This window comes from Bos javanicus, chromosome 20, assembly GCF_032452875.1.
Source record: "Bos javanicus breed banteng chromosome 20, ARS-OSU_banteng_1.0, whole genome shotgun sequence".
In the NCBI taxonomy this organism is placed as follows: domain Eukaryota; kingdom Metazoa; phylum Chordata; class Mammalia; order Artiodactyla; family Bovidae; genus Bos; species Bos javanicus.
In genome coordinates, this window is record NC_083887.1 from 70,437,363 (window position 1) to 70,448,641 (window position 11,279).

General features: G+C 56.4%; 1 long non-coding RNA gene across 1 annotated transcript; it reads left to right on the forward strand.

Moving 5' to 3' along the window:
* Positions 1-257: 257 nt before the first annotated feature.
* On the forward strand, positions 258-2,523 carry LOC133233785 (uncharacterized). Its single transcript, XR_009731854.1, has 3 exons — positions 258-463; positions 1,149-1,290; positions 1,890-2,523. It is a non-coding gene; the product is annotated as an uncharacterized LOC133233785 (long non-coding RNA).
* The last annotated feature ends 8,756 nt before the right edge of the window (positions 2,524-11,279 follow it).

Consider the following 11,279-nt stretch of genomic DNA (forward strand, 5'->3'; position numbering starts at 1 on the left):
CCCTCCTGGGGTCTGGAGTCCCGTCCACTCACTGGGCAGACCGTGAGCGGGGGTCCCCACACCCAGGGGACAAAAGGGGATGTGGGCCGGGACACGGGGGGCAGGGGGTGCCCTGCAGCCTTCAGAGGGCGGGCCACGCGAGTGCACTCAGCAGGATGAGCAGGAAGAGCTGGGTGTGAGCCAGCCGCCCCGTCTCCCCGTCTGCTGAGCAGGTAACAGCAGCACCCTCCCACCCACCCCCCACCCACCCCCAGCTCGCTGTTACCAGGGTAACCATCCCTCGAGGACGACGGAAAGGCTAGCGGCCAGGACCCGGGAGGCTTGTTCTGGGCATGTGGGGAGTGGGACCCAGAGAACCGTCAGCCTCCCCCAGGTCTCCTCCCAGAAGACATCCAGATGGGATCGGGGTTTCGTGGAAACATCGTCAGCGTCATCATTCCAGTCCCACAGTCCCAGCGCCCGGGTGAGCTCCGAGAGGTCCCGTGAGCAGAGGACACGGAGGAGGGGCTGTTTTAAGATGAAGATGGAGAATCCAGCCTGGGACATTGAAGGAGGTGGCCAGGGGGAGATGTCCAGAGGACAGAACTGGAGGGGAGGGAGGTCCCAATGGGAGCCCCCGCTCAGAGGGGAGCAGGACACGTGGGCGGAGGAACCATCCTCCTGAGGCCAAGACACAAGGAGCCCTGGGAACCAGGTCAGGGCTGACCCCACTGCGGGTAGAGTCCAGGGAGGGGGGGGCCCCCAGGCGCACACACACGCACAGCAGGGGCCCTGACACCCGAGAGCAGGCTCCCTCCTCCACGTGCAAGCCACTGCTGCTGTTTCCAGAACACGGGGCCCCGTGGCAGCCCTTCCTGTCCTCAAACCCCTGTGGTACCCCTCGGTACCCCCACCAGGATGGGCCTGGGCCTCGCCCAGGCTGCTGGACCCCACGGGCTGACCCCACCGCCTGCTCTGCCCTGAGACCCCCGGGCGCTGGTGGCTCTCCCCTCGGTTCTCGTCACCTCAGGCCCTGCAGCCTTATCCCCTGCTCCCCTAGAGCCTGGCAAAGCCCCGCCTTGACCTGCTCCCGCCTGTTGGTCCCACAGCCGTGTGGTGAGGGCAGCGGACGGTCTAAGGCGAGCCCACGGCTCTCCCTCTGCCTCTAGACTCCCTCACGGTTCCCAGTGTGGTCAACGATTCATGAGTCAAGTCCTGTGGGTCCTCAGCTGCACAGGAGACGCCGCGGGCAACCCGAAGTCCTGCTCAGAGACACAGCCACGCTCGGCAAGCGCTCCGCCCGGCTGGATGGTGGGTGAGGGGCCCTGCAGAGCTGGGCATGGGGAACCCCCGCGGCCTGCGGGCCTCACCAGGGCCCAGACACAGAGCCATGCAGAGTTCTGTCTGCTGTCACCCCACCGGGGCTGGCGTCCAGCTCTGGCCCTCCGGGGGCCTCTGTGGGCTTTCCCCAGCCCCTCCCCTCTCCCTGTTGTCAGCAAAACCCAGGGAGGGGCCTGCAGGGGGGGCTTCAGCAGGGAAGCAGACGGGGGGAGCAACTCGGCACAGTCTGACCCAGACATCCAAGCACGGGTCCTGCGGGGCCCGTGTCCTCACCCACGAGCAAGCGCATGACAGGCTGGAGCCAGGTGCTGGGGTTTCTCGCAAAGTGCCGCCTGAGTCCACCCACGCTTACTGCGCCCCTGCGGTGCCCCTCGGGACAAAGCCTCCCTGGACTCACTCAGGGAACCCACACCCAGACTTTTGCACCAGTTAGACTGGTAATACTATTCCCAGTGGAAAGTTATGCATGCTACTCTGATTCTGACAGGGATGTTGCGATAACATTTCTGAAAGAATGGTAGAGGCTTTGTGTTAATATGATGTGACCCATAATTAATTTTGACATTTAGCATCAGAAGCTGAAGATGAGAAATTAAGAAAGAGCTCTGAAATCAGAACCTTACCCTCCATTGAGCGGCTGTGTCTCAGCGTCTTATAAATAACAATATTCTAGACTCGTTTTTATGGTAAGTGATTGATGATCTCAGAATGACCTGTGATGGGATAATTAAATCTAATAGCATGCTGTTTCTTCCAGTAGCATGCTGAGGTTATTATATTGAAAGACCCGTGATTTATTGAGGGAATCCAGGTAGAGTTCTGAGGAACTCTGGAAGACTAATTCTTGTTCACCACACGGAGCCCAGATAAATTGACCCGTAAGGACTCTGGAGAAAAGGACCATGTTGGGGGAATTACTCCCAAAACTTAGCCAACTGAATGCTGTGCAGTAACTGGAGTCTCCCACTCAGCCTGTGTTTTAAAGTGTGGCAGTGACAGCAAGTTTTACCGAGGACATTTTAAGCTTGAAATGTGTGGGATCCTGACTAGAGAGAGGTTTGCGGTTTGCAGATGACAGGGAAGTGAGGATCCAGGTCAACCCTGGTACCAAAAACACCATCATGGCAGACTGTGATCCGAAGTAAGGGCACCTGGAAACCTCAAATAACCCAGCAAAATAAAACTGTGTTGTAAAAAGCGTGACCTGAACACTTACATTTCCGACAGCTGATATTGCTGCCTGTGAGAGAATCTTTGCTGCAAACACCTCGGGGCTGGAGTGAAGCACACCGGCCGTGCTGGCAGGGGCGGGGGGCTCTGCCAACAGCCAGGGGCCCGGGACTGACCAGCCCTTCGAGGAAAAAAACGCCTGCGGAAGGCTTTTCTCCAGGATCTTAGCAACTGAATGGCCCAAGGTTCAAAAAGGAATCCCCAGACAGTAACGATGACCTTATACGCGAGACAGCAAAAGAGACACAGATATAAAGAACAGACTTTGGGACTCTGGGAGAAGGTGCGGGTGGGATGATTTGAGAGAACAGCATTGAAACATGTATATCACCATATGTGAAACAAACAACCAGTCCAAGTTCAATGCATGAGGGAAAAAAAGGGATCCCGCCCAGTCCCAAGGTGAGGACCAGGGCGATGGATCATCTCAGGGTGGGACCCCCTGGTCATTCAGGGGAGGTAGCGAGCAGACTAAGAAATTCTAATTCCTTTTATTTCTGATTCTCGTCCGGGCCACGAACTGTACCCAGGAGCCGCCTGGGGTGTGTTAGAGCCTCGGCCCTCTGTCCAGTGTAAGGAGGGCAGGGGACAATGGCAGGGAGCGGAGGTTGGGTGAGTCTGTCTGGCTGTGAAGCCATTTCAGGCGGCTGGCGGGTGCTGACACAGAGGCAGGAGAGCCCAGCCCAGAGCCCCAGGCAGCACCAGACACTGAAACAGGGAAGGCCGGGTGGCCATGGGAGACGCCCTGACATTCAGGCCTGGCAGCCAGGCTGGCTTGCTGAGCGGGAACCAGAGGCTCCAGCTGGCTCCGCAGAGCACCCGTGCCTGCACCCCCAGTTCCAGGGCCGCACAGGGCCCCCCACCAACTGGAGAGAGCGCCAAGAGGTGAGGTAGATGGGCTCGGATTTACAGGGTGGGCAGGGGGCTGCTGCCACCTGAGAAGCAGCACTGAGCTGAGAGAGCATCACGCCGAGGAAAAGCCCAGCGCTCAGCTCCGAGGGGACCACACAGTGATTAGCCAAGCCACCAGAGGTGGCCGCAGCCCTGTGACCCACGCGCTGACCCCAGAAGGGGCCTGCCTGGTCCTCCTCGGAAGAGGTGCTCAACACGGACCCCCCCCCCCGACCCCCGGCCTCCGCAGCCACGTCCCGAAGGCCCTGGAGGGGAGGGGGCCTCTGTGTTACGATGTCCCCCACGGTCACACCAGGACCTAGACTTGCAGGAAGGGGACAATGGGAGAATGGGCGAGTCAAGCCTGTCCCTGGGGCTGCAGGCGCCTGCCCCAACGCAGCGCTGGGGTCCAGCTCCCGGGGACACAAGGCCAGCGGGGCCTCTCCCTGTCCGTGTCCGTGGTGAGACACTGCCGTGCCCCCACCCCACTCCACAGAGGCCACGGCCCCTCCAAAATCTCCCTGGGAACCCGCCCAAGCCCCTGCCTCCTCGGTGCCTGCTCTGCTCAAAGGGAATCGAAGACGGAATGAAACTGTTGGCTGGAAAGCTGGAAGTCCTGCTGGGAAACAAGCTCTGGGAACCTCAGGAAGCGTTAGGGCAGGCGGGCAGCGCCGGGGGTCTCAGCTGCTGGCCCGTTTCTGCCACATGTCCTGAGGGCAGGCGGGAACCCACTATCCCCACGGCCTCTGCCCAGGCTCCCCGCAGCTGCGAGCAGAGCCCTGCCTCCGTGTTTCCAGCAGCATCACTTCCCTATCCATCCATCCGGGCCTATCCAGTGGAATAGGTAAAAGAAGCAGATTCACTTTTTGTAAGACTTAATGCAAGGCGTCAGCTCCCAGACTGTGGGGCCTGGGGAGGCAGGTCTGAAGCCCCCCAGGGCAGGCCATGCGGAGACCCCTGGCCACCGGCCTACGCTGCCATCCACACGTGAGCTCTCTCCTTCGGGAGAGCCTCAGCTCCATTCCTGAGACCTTTCCACCGATTAGACCAGACCCACCCAGGGCATCCAGGACAGTTCAGTTCAGCTCAGTCCTCAGTGTGTCCGGCTCTTTGCGCCCCATGGACTGCAGCACGCCAGGCTTCCCTGTCCATCACTATCTCCCAGAGCTTGCTCAAACTCATGTCCATTGAGTCAGTGATGCCATCCGACCATCTCATTCTCTGTCACCCCCTTCTCCTCCTGCCTTCAATCTTTCCCAGCATCACGGTCTTTTCTAATGAGTCAGCTCTTCGCGTCAGGTGGCCAAAGTATTGGAGTTTCAGCTTCAGCATCAGTCCGTCCAATGAATATTCAGGACTGACTTCCTTTAGCATGGACTGGCTGGATCTCCTTGCTGTCCAAGGGGCTCTCCAGAGTCTCCTCCAACTGGAGAAGGGAATGGCAAACCCCTTCAGTATTCCTGCTTGAGAACCCCATGAACGGTATGAAAAGGGTCCAGGATAATCTCCTCTACATCTCCCGGTGACAGACTTGACTCACATCTGCGGAACTCCGCGGCAGCAAGACCTCAGTGAGTGCTTGGTAAACGCCAGCCGCGGCCCGGCTACCCACACCCCCGCCCTCCGCCCCATCCCGCCGGCCCTGGCCCCACGTCTGGATCCGGGGTAAGCAGCAAAGGACTCAGGATGGGGAATGCATCTCACCCCCCGGGTCAAAACAGGAACAAAACCTCCTGAGTGTCTGCTTGAGCCCAGTAAGGGGGGAAGATAATTTGTCTTCTTAGCTCAGAGTTTTTAAGACCAAAAGGAACACTTCTGATGAAATCCTGCCCAAAGACCCTTCAGTTCAGTTCAGTCGCTCAGTCATGTCTGACTCTTTGCGACCCCATGAATCGCAGCACGCCAGGCCTCCCTGTCCATCACCAACTCCCAGAGTTGACCCACACTCACGTCCATCGAGTCAGTGATGCCATCCAGCCATCTCATCCTCTGTCGTCCACTTCTCCTCCTGCCCCCAATCCCTCCCAGCATCAGAGTCTGTTCCAATGAGTCAACTCTTCACATGAGGTGGCCAAAGTACTGGAGTTTCAGCTTCAGCATCATTCCTTCCAAAGAAATGCCAGGGCTGATCTCCTTCAGAATGGACTGGTTGGATCTCCTTGCAGTCCAAAGGACTCTCAAGAGTCTTCTCCAATACCACAGTTCAAAAGCATCAATTCTTCGGCGCTCAGCCTTCTTCACAGTCCAACTCTCACATCCATACATGACCACAGGAAAAACCATAGCCTTGACTAGACGGACCTTTATTGGCAAAGTAATGTCTCTGCTTTTGAATACGCTATCTAGGTTGGTCATAACTTTCCTTCCAAGGAGTAAGCGTCTTTTAATTTCATGGCTGCAGTCACCATCTTCAGTGATTTTGGAGCCCAAAAAAATAAAGTCTGACACTGTTTCCACTGTTTCCCCATCTACTTCCCATGAAGTGATGGGACCAGATGCCATGATCTTCGTTTTCTGAATGTTGAGCTTTAAGCCAACTTTTTCACTCTCCACTTTCACTTTCATCAAGAGGCTTTTTAGTTCCTCTTCTCTTTCTGCCATAAGGGTGGTGTCATCTGCATATCTGAGGTTATTGATATTTCTCCCGGCAATCTGGATTCCAGCCTGTGTTTCTTCCAGTCCAGCGTTTCTCATGATGTACTCTGCATATAAGTTAAATAAGCAGGGTGACAATATACAGCCTTGACATACTCTTTTTCCTATTTGGAACCAGTCTGTTGTTCCATGTCCAGTTCTAACTGTTGCTTCCTGACCTGCATACAGATTTCTCAAGAGGCAGGTCAGGTGGTCTGGTATTCCCATCTCTTTCAGAATTTTCCACAGTTTATTGTGATCCACACAGTCAAAGGCTTTGGCATAGTCAATAAAGCAGAAGTAGATGTTTTTCTGGAACTCTCTTGCTTTTTCCATGATCCAGCAGATGTTGGCAATTTGATCTCTGGTTCCTCTGCCTTTTCTAAAACCAGCTTGAACATCAGGAAGTTCATGGTTCACATATTGCTGAAGCCTGGCTTGGAGAATTTTGAGCATTACTTTACTAGCGTGTGAGATGAGTGCAATTTTGCAGTAGTTTGAGCATTCTTTGGCATTGCCTTTCTTTGGGATTGGAATGAAAACTGACCTTTTCCAGTCCTGTGGCCACTGCTGAGTTTTCCAAATTTGCTGGCATATTGAGTGCAGCACTTTCACAGCATCATCTTTCAGGATTTGGAATAGCCTGAAAAAAGACCCTTATCCATGGATCTAGTTTAATTTAGGAGATCCTGGAATTTTAGCTTAAACCCTGGTGTTGTAATGTGATTAAACTTCCAGGCACCTTGGGTGGGAAGATGAGTGTATTTCACATGTAGGTGAAGTGTAACCAGTTAATGGCCAGAGAGAACGCTGAGGCCATTTCAAGATGGACATAAAGGCATCACTCCCCCTGCCATAGGGAGTGGGACCTCTGTCTCCTCTCCTTAAAGCAGACCCAGCTTGTGACCGCCTCATGTGACAGGGTGTGGCAGACACGGTCCTGGTTTCCAGATGCAGACTTCAGAGGTAAGTCGGGCCTCCAGTCTCCCTGTTTTGGAGCCCTGGTCACTAGGTCGGCAGTCCAGCTCCCCTGCTGGAGGCCACGGGGAGAGTGCCTGGGAGCGTGTGGGGAGGGGAGGGCACCACTGCCTGCCAGGCACCAGACCTGTGAGTCCGGGAGCCATCTCGGGAGTGGTTCTGGGCCAGAACCTCAAGACTGGGGCAGGCCACCCCGCCAAGCCCTGCCCCAGCAGCTAGCCACTAACCCTGGGGCAAAGCAAGACGGTGGCCGTAAGCCCCTGTTCACGCACTTGCGGCCTCTGGCTTCACTTCTCTAAGAAACTTTGAAGAGAGCTAGCCTTTCTTCTCTCAACCTCCAGACAAGCAGGATGGTCACCAAGTTGCTGGGGCAACCAAGGCTCGCATGATTCGTCTCAGGGGTGCAGAAGGACAGAGTCTGTGTCATCACCCCCTCCTCCCGGCCCTGAGTTTTTATGAAACAGCATCTCCAGAGCCTGCTTCCACTATAACCTACTGTGCAAGCAAATGTCCTTTTCTGCTTGGACTGCATCAGCTGTAGGAGGTGCAGGGGAACAGTTTTCAGACTCAGACGTGGTCGGTCCTTAAGAGCAGTCGTTTCTGAGCTGCATCAAGTCAGGACTGCTTTTTCTAACATTAGTTACCCTAGAAATGATCAAATATGTATGTACGAGTGGTGTGTCCTCAGAATACAGATATTTAGCATCTACTGAGCCTTTTGTCTACTGCGATTTGACCATCCAGTGATTAACCAAACCTGAAAAGTCAGTTTCTCATGAACTTTTGAAAGCCCTTCGAAGATTTCTTTTCCAAAGTCTTATAACAGAGTCTATACAAAGATTATTCCAACAGTTGAGAAAATGAATACTTAACCTTTCTTACCAGAGCTCAGAGTCCTGAACGCAAGCATCCCAGGGCTCACCCGTACCCTCAGTCTGCTCCGGAGCCACCAGAGCAGCCCCAACCCAGAGCAGCCCGTGCTCCACAGACTAGAGCTGAGGCGGGGCCCGTCACGGTGCTCATGGAGACACACATGTTGCCATAGTCCCGTGACATCACCCCAAGCCCAGGAGACGCACAGAACCTCAAATTAGCTGTTTTTAGGCTTTGATGCTAATAGAAAGCTGTATGTAAACTCTGCCCCTTTCCAAAACTTGGTCATTCTCTTCAGTAATTTTCATTTAATAAAGCAGAAAAGCATTCTATATAAAAGACAGATTTATTTATTGGATAACACAAACATTATGGAATAAAGCAATAGTGTTTCCAGCGTGGCTTATGCTATGAATGTGGAACCCACGACAACACGACTGTTTAGACAACAATATTGCAGAGTTTTAACTTCTTTGACTTTAAGCTGCAAGACTTGAAAATTTTTAAAAATGTCTTCAGCCTCAGTTCATCTGCACTATTGAAGTTCTAAACTCCCAGTTGATTAGAGCCTTATTCTTAGTAAACAACAATTCTGAGAAATTGAAAGATATATTTTTCTGTGCGGTTCATGTATTCATTTCATTGTACAACACAACCCAGGAGATTTGAGGCATTTAAAAGAAATTTCCCTGTTTTTTCTCCCCTGCAATTGATTCTCACAGTACAAACCCTGCCACTTCCTCTGCTGACAACAAAGCTTCTCTGGGATGTTTCCAGGCTCTGGGGCCCGGTGGCCAGCCCCGCAGGCAGCGGCCCTGGTCCGTCCGCAGGCAGGTCTGACGCAGGGATGGGAGCCGGGGGAGGGAGCCCCCTCCTCTCCCCAGCCCCAGGAGCCCTGGCATCCCCACCGTCCACCCTCCACCCCGAGGCCTCTGACAGGGCCAAGCCGATGCTGGGCTCCTGGTCCACCTGCCTCCAGAGACCACAGCCCCTCAGTTCCACCCTACTTCGGCGGTGGAACCCCCGACCCCAGCTGCGGGTTAGGACCTCGGCACCCCCACCCTGAGCGCCAGCACCTGGGCGGGGTTGGCCAGACGAGGTCGAGGTCAGGAAGGGGGGAGAGAGACACAGTGAAAAACAAACCGGAAACAGCTACCCAAAGAAAGCGCATGTGCGAGTGTGGACGCAGGAGGACGGAAGAGAGGGCCGGAGGGGAGAGGGCGGGTGGCGCAGGGCTCAGAGGGGCGTCCTGTGGGGAGCGCACACCCCCTGAAGGCAGGGGCCAGCCTGGCGCAGCGGCAGACAGGCCGGGGGCAGACCCACGGGGAGGGCAGCCCACAGAGAAGGGTGAAGGAGACCCACAGGAGCGCACACGGGTGCCCACGCGCGAAACACCCGCTGAGCGTCCAGCCTGGAAGCTGCAGACTGTGGGCGCGTCCTCGCGTCCCGGCGCGTGGAGCACCACGGTCCCGTCACTCTGAGAGCAGCGGGCGGCAGGCAGTCCAGTGTGGGTGTGGGGAGGCGAGGCTTGGGCAAGAAGCCACCGAGAGCTGGAAGCCCAGCAGGGGAGGCGCGGGAGAGCCGGGTGGGCCCCCCGGGAGCTGCTGGTTCACTGGGGTGGGCGTGAGCAGGCAGGACCAGCGGGGGACCCCGGGGACGCCTTACCAAGAGGGGGAGACTGTGTGAGAGGCAGAGGAGGCCTGCCGGCCCCCCGAGCTCTGGGGCTGCGGTCCACATGGGCACCCCGCCCCTGTTGAGCTCTTCCAGGACCACAGGCCGCCGGGAGCCCACAGGTGGCCTCTCTGCTGCCCGGACCCCATCCGCCGCCCCTCTGCAGCTGTGGGCGTCCAGCAGGCTCCCCAGAGGGAGGCGGACAGGGAGCACCACCAGCTCCTCACCCAGGACAACCCGGGGCCCCGCCCGCACCACCCCCTCCTGCAGTGCCAGCTATCTGGTGGTCATGGCCGCCCCGCCTGTTCCAGGTCTCAAGACTGCAAGCAGGAGACCCCTTGGCTGGGGGCGTCCACAGACAGGCGGCCTCGCCAATGCGTGTTTGGAGGGGTCCCAGGACCAGCTGCCCCGAAGACACCCCCCTCTGTTTCCAAGAGACAGCAACTTTTGGGAAGAAACACCCGCCATGGGAGGCCCACTCTGACCCCAGGAGGGTCCCAGCTGGGGGCTCAGTAAGCATGCCTCTGTAAAGTCATAGGTGTTGCAGCCGAGAAGCCCCTGGGAGTAGAGAAGAGTCGCTCCAGCCCGGCCGTCATGGGGGAGGGAGCCTGGAGGGGAAGACCCCCTAAGCCGGCCCCCAGCAGAGCCCAGGCCCAACCCCAGGACCTGGTCCCGGCGGTTGTGGAGAGCACTCCGTGCTGGGCGCTCAGGGGTGCGGCTGGCGTGGGTGGCTGGGTTTGCAGACGGTTTCCAGGCCCGGTTCCCCCAGTTCTGAGCTTCCAGCACTCCCATGAAGGCTGCACATGCCTGTGGGGGGCCTCTCCCTGGTGAACGGGTTTAACCCTCCACTCCATCTGGGGTCACTCCCCTCAGCGGCAGAGCCTGAGGCCGCAGGGCCTGAGCACCCTGAAAACTGACCTTTCGTTGTCAGGAAGCCCTCCGTCTGCTCTTAGCACAGTCCTAAGGGGTGGGGTCACTGTACCTGCCGCCCCTGGAACACACAGGCATTGCCCAGTCACACTGGAAAGAGAGGAACTTGCATACAGTCGAATTCTCCAGATACTGATAAAAATCTTAGGACTAGATTGAAATGAAATCATTATTTTGCTGATTCTTCTGTACTTTCCAGGGCTTCGCAGGTGGCGCTAGAAGTAAAGAACCCGCCTGCCAAAACTTAAGAGACACGGGTTAGATCCCTTGGGGTTGGGACGGTCCCCTGGAGGAGGAGACGGCAACCCACCCCAGGATTCTTGCCAGGAGAATGCCCTGGACAGAGGGGCCCGGCGGGCTGCAGTCTGTGGGGTCGCCCAGAGTCAGACTCGACCAAGCACGCACGCACGCAGTACTTTTCAATCACAAGTTTCCAAACGACCGATGAGCCACAGCTCCACACAGAAGACCGCTGGTGTTTTCAGATGAAGAGGTCTGAATCCATCCTCACAGCCCTGCACCCGTCGCCTTTCCTTCCAGCTGTGCTATGAGCCTACAGGTGGACGAGCCGCAGCCAGCGGTTGACTACCAGGCACCCCTCTGGCTGGAAGCTACGTGACTCAGGAGAAAAGGCGTGAACGCTGGAAATGAAATGTCTTTTTGTATTCACTGAGGTTCTGTTTCAGGGAAAGTAATGGTACTTTTTTAAAAAAACACAAGAGGCTTTGCAGACTCCGCAGGTGAAAGCCCAG